At 41.0% G+C, this 16,903-nt stretch overlaps 1 protein-coding gene across 25 annotated transcripts in view; it reads left to right on the plus strand.

The window, feature by feature from the left end:
• LOC117559802 overlaps positions 1 to 16,903 on the plus strand; it is an 86,723-nt gene that overhangs the window by 31,144 nt on the left and 38,676 nt on the right. Inside the window, exon 9 of one of the 25 annotated variants that reach the window (XM_034236482.1) lies at positions 14,811 to 15,315. The exons of 23 other annotated variants lie outside the window; for them this stretch is intronic. The gene's annotated coding sequence lies outside the window, so the exon portion shown is untranslated. Of the gene's footprint in view, positions 1 to 294; positions 338 to 14,810; positions 15,316 to 16,903 lie in introns of those variants that run through there. One more of the 25 variants, XM_034236484.1, reaches the window with a different exon arrangement.

Below are 16,903 nucleotides of genomic sequence, written 5' to 3' on the forward strand. Positions count from 1 at the left end.
CGCCAAAAAAAGAGCACCGGATCATTTGAAAAAAGGCGCATTTGCGTACCAACATTGAGAGAGAGAGAAGAGAGGAGAGAGAGAGAAAGATATTTGCGAATTGCATATGAACTCAGGGTCGGCACGTAGCACTGGCGTTATAGATGTTCGCCTAGGGCGCCAGATCCGGGGAGGCGCTGCGCTGGCAGTTCTGGGAGGGAAAAAAACATTTTTGACCGTTAGTGCTAATCCTAATTTTCAGGCTTGATGTAACGACATTCATAATTAAGTAAATGTAACACCCTTTTCACCCAGGTTACACGTTTCATTTGCCCTGTACGATGGGCACTGTAAGTGATGAAAATGGGGGATGTTGGCTTATCTGGCGCGCACAGCTCACAGCCAAAATGCGAGTGAGCGAGGGAGAGAGAGAGAGAAGGGCGCACCGCCCGGTACCGGCGCTGTTGTTATTAGAATCTGGTGCTAGCTGCTCTAACGGATGTAAGAAGAAGATGTTTCTACAATTATGTGGAGGGAGAGCTCTCTCCAGTCAGACTGAGAGGCTGATAACTACAGCTCAGTGAGGTAAAGGACTCAGTGTTTAGATAGTTAACTTTAGTCTAAGTTCAAACTGTTTGGTCACAATTTATGCAAACACATATTTCCAAGGCACTCCTTTATAATTATTGGGATAAACAGGTTTGAAATCATTCCAATGTATACTATAGGACAGTAACCAAAAATATCCTATAACTGGAGAGATTAAAAAAATGCTTAAATAAATAAATGTTAAGGTAAAATAAGATATGAATGAACAACACAAATAAAATAAGTTACATTCATTTGTTATTGGCTATGGTAGGTTATTGGTTATGTTCACATACTTATTTGATTACATCCACTTGTCTAAGATTATCACAACAGAGACTTTCGACCCAAAACCAGCTGTGGATGCAAGCATCTAATCGCAGACTCAACCAGAGAGAAATAAGTAGGCCTACATCATCAGCTACCATGTCTAACAGAGAGGAAGACAGAGAGGAGAACAGTCAGGAGGGTAGTGATGACAGCTTGTAGGATTACTGGTCGTGCTAATGTTGTCTTGTGTTCACCTCTGCATTTGTGTTCTGTGTTCACCTCTGTGTGTTCAGTGCCGTGTGTCTGGCAAATAAAGTCAAGACCCCCTCAAAAGTTACGGTTTATTTCATTTTAAGGATGAGCACCAAGCAACATCTCCAGGTGCTCCTTTGAGAACCAGGGCAAACAAGTTATGTGCACCCCTGATTATATCCTCAAAGCAATGGTCACGGATATTAAGGATTTACTCAATTTAGCACTGCAGAAGATGGCTATAAAAATGTTTACTGTGCAATTTTTAATAAATTATAGAGAAATAATCCTGTTGACTTTGAACTCATGACCATTATATCCAGATGATAATATTTCATTTGTGTTATGTTTTTTGCAAAGATCTGTAACATTAATGAGAAGTTCCATAGTGAAACAATAATTACATAAAATCAACCAAAAATGACTAAAACTGAAAAAAAAACTGTTGTAAATTAAATGGGGAAAGGTCCAAAGTTTATGTTAATCATTTACAGGACATACCATTTTGATATTTAAGATGTCATTTCAATGTGGTGGAACTTTTGTCTTCAATTTTCCAGGTTGACGAAACTTCAGATTTATCATCTTGCACAGAACAAATTCTCAAAATCTGAGAGGTCGATAAGTTGCTGCTCCTCCAGTTCATGTAGTACACTACAGCATAAAAGTTACAGGTGACAGCTGACCACACGTCGCGCCACAGCCTTTCTATTCTGAGTAAAAGAAATTGGGCAAAAAAATAACATAAGTATCATAATTATTACCACAAGTCATCAACAAACTGCATAATCATGCCTACAACAGTTTCAAGAAAATGCATGTCAGGTTCTGCATTAATGTTTTTTCTTTACCTTTGATTGTGGACACTTTTGCCAGCAATGAAGCTTCCACGTCCTTTTCCTCGTACAGCAAACATGCATCGAGCAATGTCCACGTTTTCCACCCAATGGGGCCTCATTTATAAAGGGATATACGCTCAAAAAATGGCGTACGCCAGTTTCTACGCAATGTTTGCGATTTATAAAATACTAACTTGACGGGAAAATGTGCGGTCCTCCACGCAAACTCTAACCCATGTGTACGCACTAAGCACAAAAACGGGAGAGACGAGAAACTGCGACACCGCGTTGGCAGAAGGAAGAATGGAGAGAAATATGTGGAAATAATACCATAAATAAAATGTTACCTCTCATTTATCATATATGAATAATTCATTTTCAAACATTGATTAAAGCCAATCTTAATATGATTAAACAAACGCCTGTTTGAGACTCCTCACAAAAACATAACTTGGAGAAATAAATAAATACGGATATGTTATTTAAAACCACCTCGAATATGTTGTGTTAATGTTATGAAATGTTTTCTCATAAATGATGCGGTAAGCAGGAGGACAGAATTAAGTCTAAACTGACGCCGTTTTGCATTTCTATAGGTTGTAGATACGAGCATGGTTTTATATACCATCATGTTTAATCGTGTTTTATGCCGTTTGCCAAGACTTGATAAGTCGCTCGTAAAACACAGGAGGTATGGAAGCTAAGAACACCATATGTGGTAAATTGTACAGCTAATATAACACAACACATTGGTTGTATTTCCTTTAACTGGTGGATATAGAGTTGCTGCGGGGGGTTGAGATGCACAGGCTGCGGTGGAGATGCACAGGCTGCGGTGGAGACGCTGCGCACAGCTGATCGACAGCTGGAACACAAACCACCAAATACAAAAACATAATTCAGATCCAGTCGTCATGATTCCACTCCGGAGGGATTCCCCGATCATTTCTTACAGTTTCTCATCAACGGGGTGTCTCCTGTCCCCGGTACAAACACACTGCCTGAGGAAGGCTATGTGTATTTTTTTTGTCATGAACCTTTTTCGGACCACTTATTTATTTATTTTGGTGACGATCCGACCTCCATGCTGCTACTCTGGTTCAAACGGCATCCACCAAACAATATGATTTATCTCGACCTCCCCAAAATAACCAAAATCTGACACGGTGTGAGATGTCTTTTTTAGCTGTTGTCGTCATTTCCTGCTATCTTCTTCATAAAGTCAGTCAAAATGAATGAATGAATGGGTGTTTCTTTGACTATTTATAGGCAAATATGGGCGTTACGTGAAGCCCGCAAAAGCTGCACCGCATTTCGAGTCGGTTGTGATTTATAAAGGGAAACCGGCGTAGGAAGTGCTGTACGCACTTTCCTCGCCGGTACGCAATGTTTGGTGAATCGGAAAATGTCGGAACATTACTGTACCTATTTTTTGGATTTCTACTACGTAAGCAACCTTCCCACGTGAATCCTACGCACTGCGTTATAAATGAGGCCCCTGGTCACCACGTACCCTAAATAATTTAAGCAGTCATTCATTTTGCCTGGGTGGGGCCAGGGGGAATAGTCACTAGAAGTCCACTAGAGGTTGTAGCCCATGCGAGACCACAATAATAATAATGGCCTTTTAGCAATACTTTGATGTAGTTCCTACCTTGAGGGCCATCCATGTTTGCGGACACCATTCAAAAAGAAGGAAAATGCAGTTGATGCTTTGTTGTTAGCAGCATCAAGATATTGAATCTGTGCAAAAGGATTTGGGAACTAAATCACTGTGACACAGTCAGTCTTTAGTTTGTTTTGTCTAGAAGGCACTTTGACATACCTTTCTTGAGAAACCATCGATCCCACCGAATATCACAATATTAAATCTGAGGAGAAGAAAGTACATACAACCTTTTTCAGACATCTGATTGTCAAAAGAAAATATTTGGTGTGTTGACACAGGTCATGAGAATTAATTAGATGGGGTAGGTAATTTTGGAGAAACCGGCTCGAGTGCGCTAGAATTTGAAAATACACAGCCGGAAAAAACCTGCCACTTCCTTACAGAGCCCCTCCTCCAACACACGAACGCACACATGACCAATGAGGGCACGAGATAAGTTTGTGAACAGATGGAAGGCTGACAGGCAGGTAGGCCATCCAGTTATTTTAGCCGGGCCGGCGCAGATGATTGGTCGTGCTTTTTACAGCGCCACGGCTTCCACAGATGACATTTTATGTATTTTTTGTCAAAGCACTTAAGATATTCATTGCTATCGGGATGTTAAGAGCATTCCATGGAATATAACAAAAAGTGTATCTCGAGCCGGTTTCTCAAACTTACCTACCTCACCTTTAAGTGAAGTATGTGCTATGGCCTTTAGTAACCAGATCTTAACACAGTTGAACCAGGAGGTTCACCGCAATCCTGATCTGCTGTGTCCTGTTTTCCTCCCCTCTGCATAACACCCCATCACCCATAAGAAACACAATGCAGAGTCCCAGGGTGTTCAGAGAGGCTACGGGACATTTGGGTTACATCTTGAATCATGAATGTGTGTTTTAATTATGTCAAAAATATGTTCTGTGTTTGTATGTTAAAGAGAGAGAGCACAAGATAGAAACACTTACCTGAACAATTTGTGGTTAGTGTCTATATGAACTAATGACAATGGTGCAGGAACACAGTAGGTTCTGCGAGCTACAAATCCAAGCTGGATCATCCTGGCCAAAATTCCAGCTCCATCCACCCTTTGCATCGTAGCCTTTACCCTATGCCACTGCACACGGTAGCCTCTGGCTAACAGCTCACCCTTCACCAGTCTATACCCAGCATGGGGCATTCTTGTTTTAATTGATCTCACAACTTGATCAAGTTCATCATCCGACATTGTGGAATAGCAGACACGAACGAGAGAGACCATGTTCTTTCATCCGCCTGTTAAGTGTGCTCCTGGAAACACCATACAAACTGGCTAAGTGTTTTAAAGGAAGGGACACTTTCAAGATCGTCAGTGTCAATTTCCAGACGTGGCCGTCCCAGCTCCCCCACAGTTGCAGTTACAACATTTGACACACCAGCGGGCGGTTCTTCAACTGATTCTACAGGTGAGCTAAGCGTAAATGAGTAAATTATTTCTTGTGGGATGTTCACGTGATGTGATGCCATTGTTGCCAAGGAAAGCTCTTGTTAAGCAACGTCCAGGAGGTAATCCAAATCTACAGATTAGTTTCTCAGAATCAAGCTTAATCTTGCTTGAATCCTCTGCAAAATGTCTTCCCTTATTTGCTCCTGCGGTGCGGAAATGTCAGCATACAGTTTTTATAATGTCTATACAGCTGAAAAAAAATTAAATGACCTTATTTACATTTCAGAAGAAAAGAAAACACGAATTGCCCCAATAAATCTAATAGAATATGAGTATGTGCAAGCATGTGACAAGCCATACAAGATAAGCCAACTTTATGTAGTGGGGATATTATACTTAGAATTGTAATGTATTATGAAGCTATCTTGTGAGTGAAATTAAAATGTTTATCACTCAGGGGTACACTCGTCATGTAACGGAATTTGTGGCAATTTGGCTGTTTTTTTGTGGAAAAAAATCATAAACTGGCTTACCTGGGACTGCATGGTTTTCCACACTGTTACAACGGGGAGAAGATGAATGAAGATTAATTGAAATACAATGTGACAGCCCCTTAAGGCGAGACACGGCAGGCAAAAACATCGTTTTTCAAGTACTGGTCAATTTTGATATTTTGTGCTATTTTGACTAACATGTTTACTTTCAGGCTTTTGGAAGAAAAACGTACAAAATACACATTTAAGTGTTTATTTTACTATAGTTTGTCTATTTGCGTCTGTAGATTTCTCCTAAATTCACCAAAAGTTAGCATTCTAACGTAACATAAAGTACCGCGACCGCTGTGTGCACCATGTCATCAGAAGTATCGCTGAAAAGCTGTGTCTCTCCTGCACAATCTCATCAGATCCAAATATGGTCATTTCCTTTGTATCAGCAACCAATCGTGAAAGCACAAAGGGGTCTTAAACCAAGAAACAAAATCTCATTGGCTGGTGTCAATTTCTGACAACGTGATGCGTCACGTGGTGTGCTAAAACACTTCCTGGTTAGCTTTCCGCTAGAAATTGAAATCTAAAAATGGCAAAAGAACGGCGAAAAAAACGTTCACAGAGAAGACGACAACAATTGTCACTTGCACGAAGCAAGGTTATACAAAAAACAAATGACCCCGAACAAGAAATACCTTCACGGAGTGCGTTGATGCGCAAGCTATCATCCAAAGAAAGGAGGGTTTAGCTAGCGCCTCACTGCAATCTTTAAAGGTCGTTTTCTCTACATGAATTTGTTTCTCCTACTCTGAGTTCGAAATGTCAACTTCAGTAGCACGTAGAGACACCAAACCTTCCAGTTATATTCCTATCAATATTATGAAGGCTTTTACATAAGGGTTTGTTCATATATCATTCATAGCCTGAATTATACAACATTGTATACCTAAAAACATGGCGAAAATTGATATTTTAGGGCTGTTGACAGTATTTTCTGATTTATGGAGTGATAAAAAAGAGATATCCAATATCCCTTCTGTAAAAGCCTTAGATACTAATATGACTACAAAATGAAACAAGAATTTTGAACCTGGCTTTATCCAAAGTTCAGATTTCGATTCCTGAAATGTGTTATATGTGCATATTTAATGAGATAATGGATAATTTGCATATTTAAACATGCTATTTCAGAAAACTTGTAATACAAAAGACAATTGCCTTATTGTACGTAATTAACTGGAGACATTTCTAGCTGATAAGTTAAGAAAATTACCCTATTCACCTGGGGTGTCTCGCCTTAAGGTATAGCCTCACTCATCCTAGCTACTGATTATCATATCAAGTGAGCACACTATTAAACAACAGTTATGGCGTATTCTTGCATATCTGAACCATGAAAATAGTTATATCATACAAACACACACACACACACACACAGTATGCTAACAGTTAGGCTACTTAGCGAAAGCAACTTGCATGGCTAAGCTTTGCTTGAGTTCTAACTTAACACAACCATGGAACAGAACGTATAGTACAGAACAAACCACACATAAAGGAGCAATACTTACATATGTGTTCACTTTCAAAACGCTGCAAAGAAAGACGGTTCCAGCGAGCTCCTTCCCGATCGCAAAAAGCTCATGGATGTGTATTATAAGAAGAACCGTAAAGCTTCCGCATCCATTCAAAAACTGAGTAGCCAATGGGGACGCACCCCTGAAAGTCCCGCCCACCTGGGAGGTTTGTGTCAAAATCTCAAACAAAAAATGAAGTAGCACAAAAGAGAGTGCTGCAGCGAGAGCAAAAGTCTGATCATTGAGAAAGAAGAAAAAATAACTGCAAACAAAAACCTATGTTAAAACAAAGAAAAAAGACTTATAGTTGACATGATTACACAAATGATTTGTTTGCAACTTATAGCTCGAGTGTTCTAGAATTTGAAAATACACAACCGGAGAAAATCTGCCACTTCCTTACAGAGCCCCTCCTCCAACACACACGAATGCGCACATGACCAATGAGGGCACGAGATAAGTGTGTGCACAGATGGAAGGCTGACAGGCAGGTAGACCATCCAGTTATTTTAGCCGGGCCGGCTCAGATGATTGGTCGTGCTTTTTACAGTACTACAGCTTCCACAGATGATGTTTTTTTATGGATTTTTTGTCAAAGCACTTAATTGCTATCGGGATGTTAAGAGCATTCCATGGAATATAACAAGTGTATCTCAAGCCGGTTTCTCAAACTTTCCCCACCTTTAATGTCAGCAAAACATTACAATTATTATTTACAATGGACTACGCTTAGCTAACAGACTAATTACCACCACTCATGGACCACACTCACCTTTTCTTTTGAAAAACTGGGTGACATACTGTCGCCCTTTAGTCCCGCTCTCTTGTCTTAATCTCCTTTATTTTCTCTTTTGAAAGCCTGACTTTGTTAGTCGTTGAGACATGCTACACACGTAAGTACTAGCATCCCTGCTCCTCACATGCTCTCACTCTCTGCTAGAAAGGTCCGCCGCACAGCGTTTGGAGGCAGGACCAAACCATTACATGTAAATAGAGGGGGTGTTCGATGCATTGGATAATTAACTTTTGGAAGAAAATAAGTTAAATGAATCGTAAGTTTAGTGAGTACATCATCAATATGCCGTTATATTAATGCTAATTATTGATGATTGATGAAAGGTTACTTAAACATTTTTCTTAATGTTCTAAAAATGTTTGGGGCCCCTGTCAGTCACGGGCCCTTAGAATCGTCTATAGCAGTGGTTCTCAACTGGTCAGGCCTCGGGTATGGAAGCAAACAAGAGACAGAAGTATTCGAATTGTATTAGACACCGAATTTATAGCATTGAAAATAATTACTTTGAAAATCATGTATCTGAATGTTTTTGCTCCGAATTTACCTATGTGAAATAAAAATGTAAAAATTCAAGTGAAAAAAATTCGAATGTTCAAATTCAGATCCAAAAAATTCGATGTCAAAAAATTCGGTGTATAAAATTCGATGTCAAAAATTGCGATGCAGCATCATCCGGGCTACTCAGACAGGATAAGCAATCGAGCCCTAATGCAATCAAACTGACTTGGCCTATCAGAGCACGGCTTTGTCAGTCATGTGATCACAACAACCCGGGAGAAAAATGACGGAGAACAGCGGGGCTCGCCGCTCGGGTAAGTAGTCAGTTTGTGCTCTTTATCTTACAAGCAGTGAGGGCTCGACAGCATTTGTATCTTACATTAGCTAGCTAAATGAGTGAAGTAGCCTTGTGCCTTGCTGTTAGCAAGCTCCGTAGTTATCATTAATTGAAGTGAATCACAACGTTACCGTGTCCTTTTGTGTGTGTGTGTGGGGGGGGGGGGACGGTTTGCAAAGTAACGTAACGATCACTTCGGTTAGATAAGTCAAGTAGACCATGCTACACTATACGAAATACTCTCTTACAAAAGCCCTGCATTTAAACATGTTAATGTTACTTTAGTAAAAGTATGCTAGTATAATTAGCAACAAGTGTTGTTAGAGTATTTAAAGTAGACACAAGTTATTCTATTATATTATATCATTTGATTTATTGTTATTACCGATGCACGAGTTGACTTAACTGTTGTAGTTGGAGCTCATTTGAACAATGAGCTAACTAATTATTACTTTCATAATGGTGTAATGTGCCGACTATTTTCTACATTAATAGATGAAGGTCTGGTTTGTTCAAAGTCTCAAACTAGTAGGACCAGAGCCCGAGAGACTCTAGGGCTCTGAGTAGGACATGCTGTCATAATTACCCAGAGTCCGAAGTGACACCTTTACAATGTTAAAGCTGTTAGATAAATGTAGTGACGTAAAAACTAAAGTATTCAAGATAGTGTAGTGGAAAAGAGATAATGTTTTTTTTTTTATAAATGTTACCAAAACAAAATCTCTTGTTTTGGACTGACAGTAATGATTCAAGAAATAGTAGATACATAAATACACACACATCAATGTGTTGTGGATGGAACACAACAAATGGTGCTCTTACCTGTGATGCCTCCTCCACACATTATAACCAGACTGTATCATTCAAACTATAAGTAACAGTTCTAGCTACTTGACTTCAGACAAACAATTCAAAAGACAAAATCAACACAATGTATTGAAAGACCAATCTTTATTTCTCTCCTTTCGTTTGTGTTATTAAACCCTGTCAATCTAAAAAACTGAGCAACTCAACAGTTAACTTTATATTTCTTATTGTCCAAAGCATCTATTACACTATTTGTTCCCCTCTCATATTCACAGGATGGATGATTAGAGACTTTGGGGGAGACCTCAGCTTTATGAACGTCCTGTCCTGTCTGTTGCTTTGGCCGGAGAGGGCTGAGGGTCTTTCCCTGCGAGGAGTCCTCCTCGCAGGGAAAGACCCTGCAGACCTGAGGGAGGAGGACCAGACCTGATGGAGGAGGACCTGCACCACCTACAGAACTTAGCCCATGCTGGGCATAGCTGTTACCACCTGCACAGGCCTAGCCTGTCAATTAACAGATTAACATTTAGTGTAACTTATGTATATTATTTCGTTTTTATTTATTTTTTAAATGGTGATGGTTCATGCTTGATAACTTTTAGTTCACATTTCAATAAATTGTATTTGCACTCCTTTTGTCCGTTATCCTTACTGAAAATGTTAAATTACACATTCACATCTGACTGAAGATTGGTACCATTTATTTATGACGTTCCAAACTCGGCGGCACAAGGCACAAGTGATGTGAAGCTCAAAGTGCAAATGCATTTGATCAGCTGACTTTTTTTTTGCCAAACTTTATAGGCCTGACAATCACACTGTCTCTGTGCAACGTAAAACACAAAACAACACAAATGAAGTTCCTGTTAGACTACAAAACTAGTCAGTGTGCAGGTCTTTGTGTTACAATACAAGTGTCTCTTAGTGAATGTCCTGTACTGCTCTTAAATCTCATCACATCAGCTTTTCCTTTCCCTCTTGGATGTTCTTCTGGACCCTCAGAGAAAGAGAACATGGTGAAGCAGTCCTGTCTCTCAGGCGTGTCCTTTCCTAACAGAAATATCAAAAAACATATTATTGCTGAGCAAGTGTGTTATTTAAGAAAGAGGTGTGTTTGTTTGTTCATAAATATAATGATTTTTTATTTGAATGTGTTTTTTAAATCCAACAGTGTACTACAAAGATAATCAGATTATGAATAAATCATTCTAAATTCATCAACATTGAAATAAATGTATTATTAAAATAATATTTAACTGTTATCAAAACTTAGTGCAACTGTGGAAGCTTGCTCTGTTCGGTTGTCTCACTGAAAGACAAAGGGTCGCAGCTCTCACTATGTGATGTTGCTTGGTAAAATGTAACCTTTTGCTAAGAAAGTACACTCAACATCACTGATGTGTAGGTGATCTAGTATTCAGTCATGTTTAATGGCATGTCTATCAGTGTATTGGAGTCATTACTTTATACATTCTTTGTAAAGCATGAAAAAGGTGTACCTTGGAATCCGTGCTGAAGTTCTCTGCTGCTAGGACTCCAGATCTGTCTCTCCTCCTCTGGTCCAGGTCTGTCTCTCCTCCTCTGGTCCAGGTCTGTCTCTCCTCCTCTGGTCCAGATCTGTCTCTCCTCCTCTGGTCCAGGTCTGTCTCTCCTCCTCTGGTCCATATCTGTCTCTCCTCCTCTGGTTCAGGTCTGTCTCTCCTCCTCTGGTCCAGGTCTGTCTCTCCTCCTCTGGTCCAGGTCTGTCTCTCCTCCTCTGGTCCAGATCTGTCTCTCCTCCTCTGGTCCAGGTCTGTCTCTCCTCCTCTGGTCCATATCTGTCTCTCCTCCTCTGGTTCAGGTCTGTCTCTCCTCCTCTGGTCCAGGTCTGTCTCTCCTCCTCTGGTCCAGATCTGTCTCTCCTCCTCTGGTCCAGGTCTGTTTCTCCTCCTCTGGTCCAGCCTGTCTGGATCACCTTAAGGACACTTTGAACAAACAGATGTAAAGTTACATGCATGGGTTACAGACTTCTTTCCATGCAAACAACTTTGTATCTTCTTTTAAAAACAGGTCATAATCTTATTGTTATACTTAAGAAATGGCTGGATATCACAGTCCTTATACTGTATCAGTTTGATTGAGTATTATTGTGTAGGTCCTTTTTATTTTACTGTTACTTTGGATGAGGTTTTCATGAGTCAGTCAAATTAATTTGTTTTCATATGCCATATTCATATGCATCACACGCGTAAGGGTAAGACACAAACCTATTGAACAAATGCAATGCAATGGATAAGCTTAATTTCCACTGAAGTCACAGATAACGTCATATATCATATTTAAACAAATCATTTCCTTGTCACTAAAGCATTGACTACGCTATTCATCGTCCTTAAATGCAGGAATTAAGTTACATGTTCTGTTCTACAGCCACGATGAGGCTGTTTCTCAAGTGTGAGGATAATACAATTAAAAGAGGCATTGGTAATAATATTAAAAACAACAATGTTTGGGTCGTTCGTCGGATAGGCGGTTAGCTGCAATAAATAACTCCAGTTCAACAAACCATATTACAATATCTAAGGGAGCGTTATTATCTTGAAATGTGACGTTCATATTTTAAAGATACACATATTTCATTGTGAGGTTGATTTAATATACACTAAGCCTCTCTTCAACAATACGTTGACGTTAGCTAGTCTATTTTATGCTATAGTAGAGCATAGCGAATTTAAATGAACCTTAACAATGCATACAGTAACCTAAATAGCAAACTAACTATCTAACGTACAAAGATGACCTTATTTTAGCAACCTCGCACAGAAGCCTTTTGGTATACAGTAGCATCCCACTTAATGTTTTACACTCTTGGATGCTACGCATAGCATCGTTAGCACAGATGGAGCTACGATTGCTCAAATGCTACCCCAACTCTAAACATTCATTAACGTTAGCTTAATAAAAACACCAGTAACATAACATAAAGTACGCAGGGTTGACTTACCGAAGAAACTGCATTCATGGACGGTCTGTTTCAACAGCAGATAAATCCTATATTTGCAGGACGAATAGTCCACCAGGAACCAACACAACAAACATGGCCGAGTTCAAGTAGTGTCCTCCTCAGCCGCTGTAGCATCACGGAGCTAACGGAGCTAGCAGAGAGGAGCTAGGAGCAGCAGTCCCGTTGTCATGAAGGGGGAATCTAACTATATACAGAATATGTTTTTGTAGATCCAGGCTAGAAACATGTTCATTTTCTGATGTTAAGTTGGACATTTTAACAAAGGGTCTACGGGAATTGCTCCCATCTGCATCCATCGCCTACAGTTTGGAGCATTGGGCTTCACCGCACTGTCCCGGGGTTTGCCGCTTGGCTCTGATAGGCCAGAAGTCGGTTTGATTGCATTAGGGCTCGATTGCTTATCCTGTCTGAGTAGCCCGGATGAGGCTGCATCGCAATTTTTGACGTCGAATTTTACACACCGAATTTTTTTACATCGAATTTTAAACACCGAAATATTTGACGTCGAATTTTTTTCACTTGAATTTTTGGGATCTGAATTTGAACATTCGAATTTTTTTAACTTGAATTTTTACAATTTTATTTCACATAGATAAATTCGGAGCAAAAAAAATTCAGATTCATGATTTTCAAAGTAATTATTTTCAATGCTATAAATTCGGTGTCTAATAAAATTCAAATACTTCTGTCTCTTGTTTGCTTCCATACTCGGGACCCACTTTTTACTTGGTCAATACATCGCGACCCAACATTTTGAAGCACTCAAATCTATTCAACAACAAATCGTGCTGTAATATACGCTTTTCAGCATACAATATTAATAAAAGTGAAGTACAGTACATATATCCCTTATATCCCTTCACAGAACTAAAGTATGCTTTTAAAAAAGGTTTAATGAGATGATGGAATCAAAGCTGAACTATATAAAAAGGTACGCATGCTGAAAACCCAACCCCAGCAGGGGGGTCTGGGGGGATTCTCCCCCAGGAGATTTTTAGAAATACTAACATAAACTATGCATTCTGGTACACTGAGAAGAAAATAAATAAATCTATTACTACCCAACATATTAATAATATTTTATGCCATTATTTGTTTTTCACTTTGTTCTGACATCTTGCTGCGAGAAGAGTAAAGAGGAGATAGTCTGTGTGACTTACTTTAAATTGTGGGTAAGGGTAGATAGCTCCGATTGTTCTGTGACCTGTCAGTCATCAGACCGGGGGTCATATTTCATTGTGTGTTCATTTGTATCTGAAGTTGTACCCATGGATGTATAAAGAAGAGTTCTACCGCTAAGTTATTCTCCGTGGGGACTTCCGGCAACTCTGATTGGCCAGAAGACTCGAAAAAACATCAGCAAAGATGTTTTATTGAGAAGATGATCAATACTTGGCAGAAGTTTTCAAAACCATTTATGGTCTCCGGTACTTCCAGTCCAACGCCGACTGCATGCACAGCGTTAGAAAATCGGGCCTTCAAAATAAAAGTTTGACTTTTTCCCCAAAAAAAAAAAGAAGAAATTCCCAAAAAAAATATTTCAATTTGTTTTTCTTCACTCACACATCCGCGACACACTTGAAACGGGTCCGCGACCCACCAGTTGAGAACCACTGGTCTATAGTATAGACTATCTGGATTTAGTTATTGCGTAATAATTATTGTGTTCCCACAAATTACTAATGCGTGGGAACATAATAACTAATTTGTGGTGGCCACGCATTATTAACTCGTGGCCACGCATTATTAATACGTGGCCACGTATTAATATTTTTCTCATCAATGTCACCAGGGGGGCTCCGTAACATCCTACAAAGCACTGTTAAATCCTTTATTCCAAAATTGAAAGAATATGCTATGAAACAAATCTGACTCAAAACTCACCGACTCTGCAGGAGTGTCAGTAATCAGAGGCAATAAAGAGAACCTTGAAGGAGCAGGTAGGCGCCACAGATCTAAGTATCTGTCCATAGGACCACTTTATGTCATACACTCTACAGAGCTGGGCCTTATGGGGTAGTGGCCAGAAAAAAAGCCTTTGATGAGAAACATATTCAAAATTCGAAAACACTGTCTGGCACAACCACATCAAAACTGGGACTGTTTTACTGTTATATTTCACACAGGCTCCGCCCTCTGCTGGACTCTATGGGTACTACTCTCTATCATGCTGTGCGTGCTTTCACCTACTGAGTTTACGTAAACGGAGCCGGCCAATCGGGGCGAGCCTACCTGAATGCGTGCGCAGGCCCACAGTATATAAAGGCGGCTACACCCGCCGCCCACTATCCTTTTTCTCTTCAGACGAGCTGACAACCGAAGAGTTAAACGAACGAAGATTAGAAGATTAGAAGGAAAAATTGACTCACCATTACTGGAAGCTCGGCCATGCACCTGCCCTGGTTTGATCGCGGGCGCCGGTCTCCACCACCTCTGCTTAGAGTGTTTGGGGGACCAGGATATGGCCGAGGCGTGCCATTCACGTCGCCATTCCAGCGGGGCGGATGGCTCCGTTTGCCGTTGTCGGGCACTTCCGGGTCCGGTCCATGGAGGTCCACCGCCCTAGGTGATGACCATGGTGGCGGAGCGCAGCTGCTCCCAGCGGGCAAAAAAGCCTGGGCAGCGAGCTGAAAACACTGCAAATAAACACGGGTGTGTTGGGCATCTCGCTCATTGCTGGAGATGCCCCCACCTCACCAGATCAGAGCGATTATTTGCAGTGGCGTTTTCTCCCGAAGGCCAAGGGAAGCCAGGCTTCCCCTGTTTTTTCGGATTGTAGTTATAATTTAAATAAATAAAAACACTTTGTTTTGTTTCGATAATTCTCCTTTGCTGTGTGTTGCTGCCGGCCCGTCTCTCCCCCATTCTCATTGAGTATTTTACAAAGAGTGAAACAAACAGCGCCCCTCTAGATGTTATGGTGAAACAGTAGATTGCACTCACTGTTGCGAGAGGAGGCCAGCCGAATCTGGCTTCCTTTGGTGAAAAAATTGAGGGATTGACCAATCAGATGAGGCCCACGTGATGCCCCTGCCAACCTGTGATTGGTCAGGGCCATGCCAAGGGAAGCCAGCCGCCTCTTGCTTCCCTTCAGAGGCGGCTGGCGATTTGATTGGACACTGCCATCCAATCAAATCACATCAACATCAGTTTTAATACTGTAACTGTCATCACCGCCGTTAGAAATTATCAAGCAAATGAAGCATTATGGAGGGAGGAGATTTGGCGTACTTAATCAAACATAACTTTACTAAACTTCCGCTACAGCAGCAACTAAAAATTAAATCAGATGACAGGCCAATGCCCGCACTCGAGCTGTGTGTACACAGAGGAAAAAGGGAGAGAATTGGACGTTCAATGAGGACATTTATGTCTGCACGGAGTGGCTAACTGGAAGCGCTAAACTTCAGCGTCTATTTTGCTGGCCATGTCTTCTTTTTGACAAGGATTCGTGCTCCCTGAACAATCCTTGGGCAACTTCAGGATTCATCGACCTTGCCAACCTGTCACGGCCAATTGAGAGGCACGGTAAATCCAAAAATCACATAGATTGTGTGATTGTCTGCATACATTAATAAGTAAAATGCTTAAATGAATAAGGAGAGAGTTTTAGCTGGAGAGTGCGTGCGGACCTTTCGGTTTGATAACAGGCGTGTGCAAGTCCTGCATCTGTGTGATACAAATGTGTGTAAAATGATACCGGGCGCTGTAATCACTCATATGGTTACGTTATTGACCCCGTGAGAGTGGCCGCGGTGCATTCAGGGACCTCCGCAGAAGAACAGTGGGTTACGTAGTGTAACTCTAGTTCTAGAGTGATATGTGTGTGTAAAATGCATTCAGTAAAAACGAGTGCATTTATCCCAGAGTAAGAGTCATCTCTCTCCACATTCCACATTTCCCCATAATGTCCGTTTCAAAGAGACGGCATTATGACGACCCTCCCCCCCTCCCCCCCGAGAGCGGGCCGCGGTGCGTTCAAGGACAGAAGAAGCTCAGATTAATCATTGCCTCTTCTCTCTGAGAGAAAACAGCATTATGGCGGAGCGCGCGCTCTCACGGTGCGTGCCATGGTGTGTTCAGGGACTTCAGTGAAAAATCGGCCGTTTTGTTATCTGAGTGGAAACTGCATTATAGAAAAACGGCCCTTTCTGTGTCAGCCCCACATGTGTCAAACTTCCTTTTATGGAGGGTTTGACAGCGGAGTGGGACCATAACATGAGGGTGTTCTTTTATCTGGGCGACCTCATAGTCATGGCCAGGTCCAGGGAATGGGCAGTGTTTCACACAGCCCAATTGATCCTACACCTAACCAAGTTGGGTTGAAAAGAGTTGCGGTCAATTGGAAGAAGAGCTCCCCCATACCTCACCAGCAGGTAGAATATCTGGGGGTGATG

Source organism: Gymnodraco acuticeps, unplaced genomic scaffold (genome assembly GCF_902827175.1).
Source record: "Gymnodraco acuticeps unplaced genomic scaffold, fGymAcu1.1, whole genome shotgun sequence".
Classification (NCBI taxonomy): Eukaryota; Metazoa; Chordata; class Actinopteri; order Perciformes; family Bathydraconidae; genus Gymnodraco; species Gymnodraco acuticeps.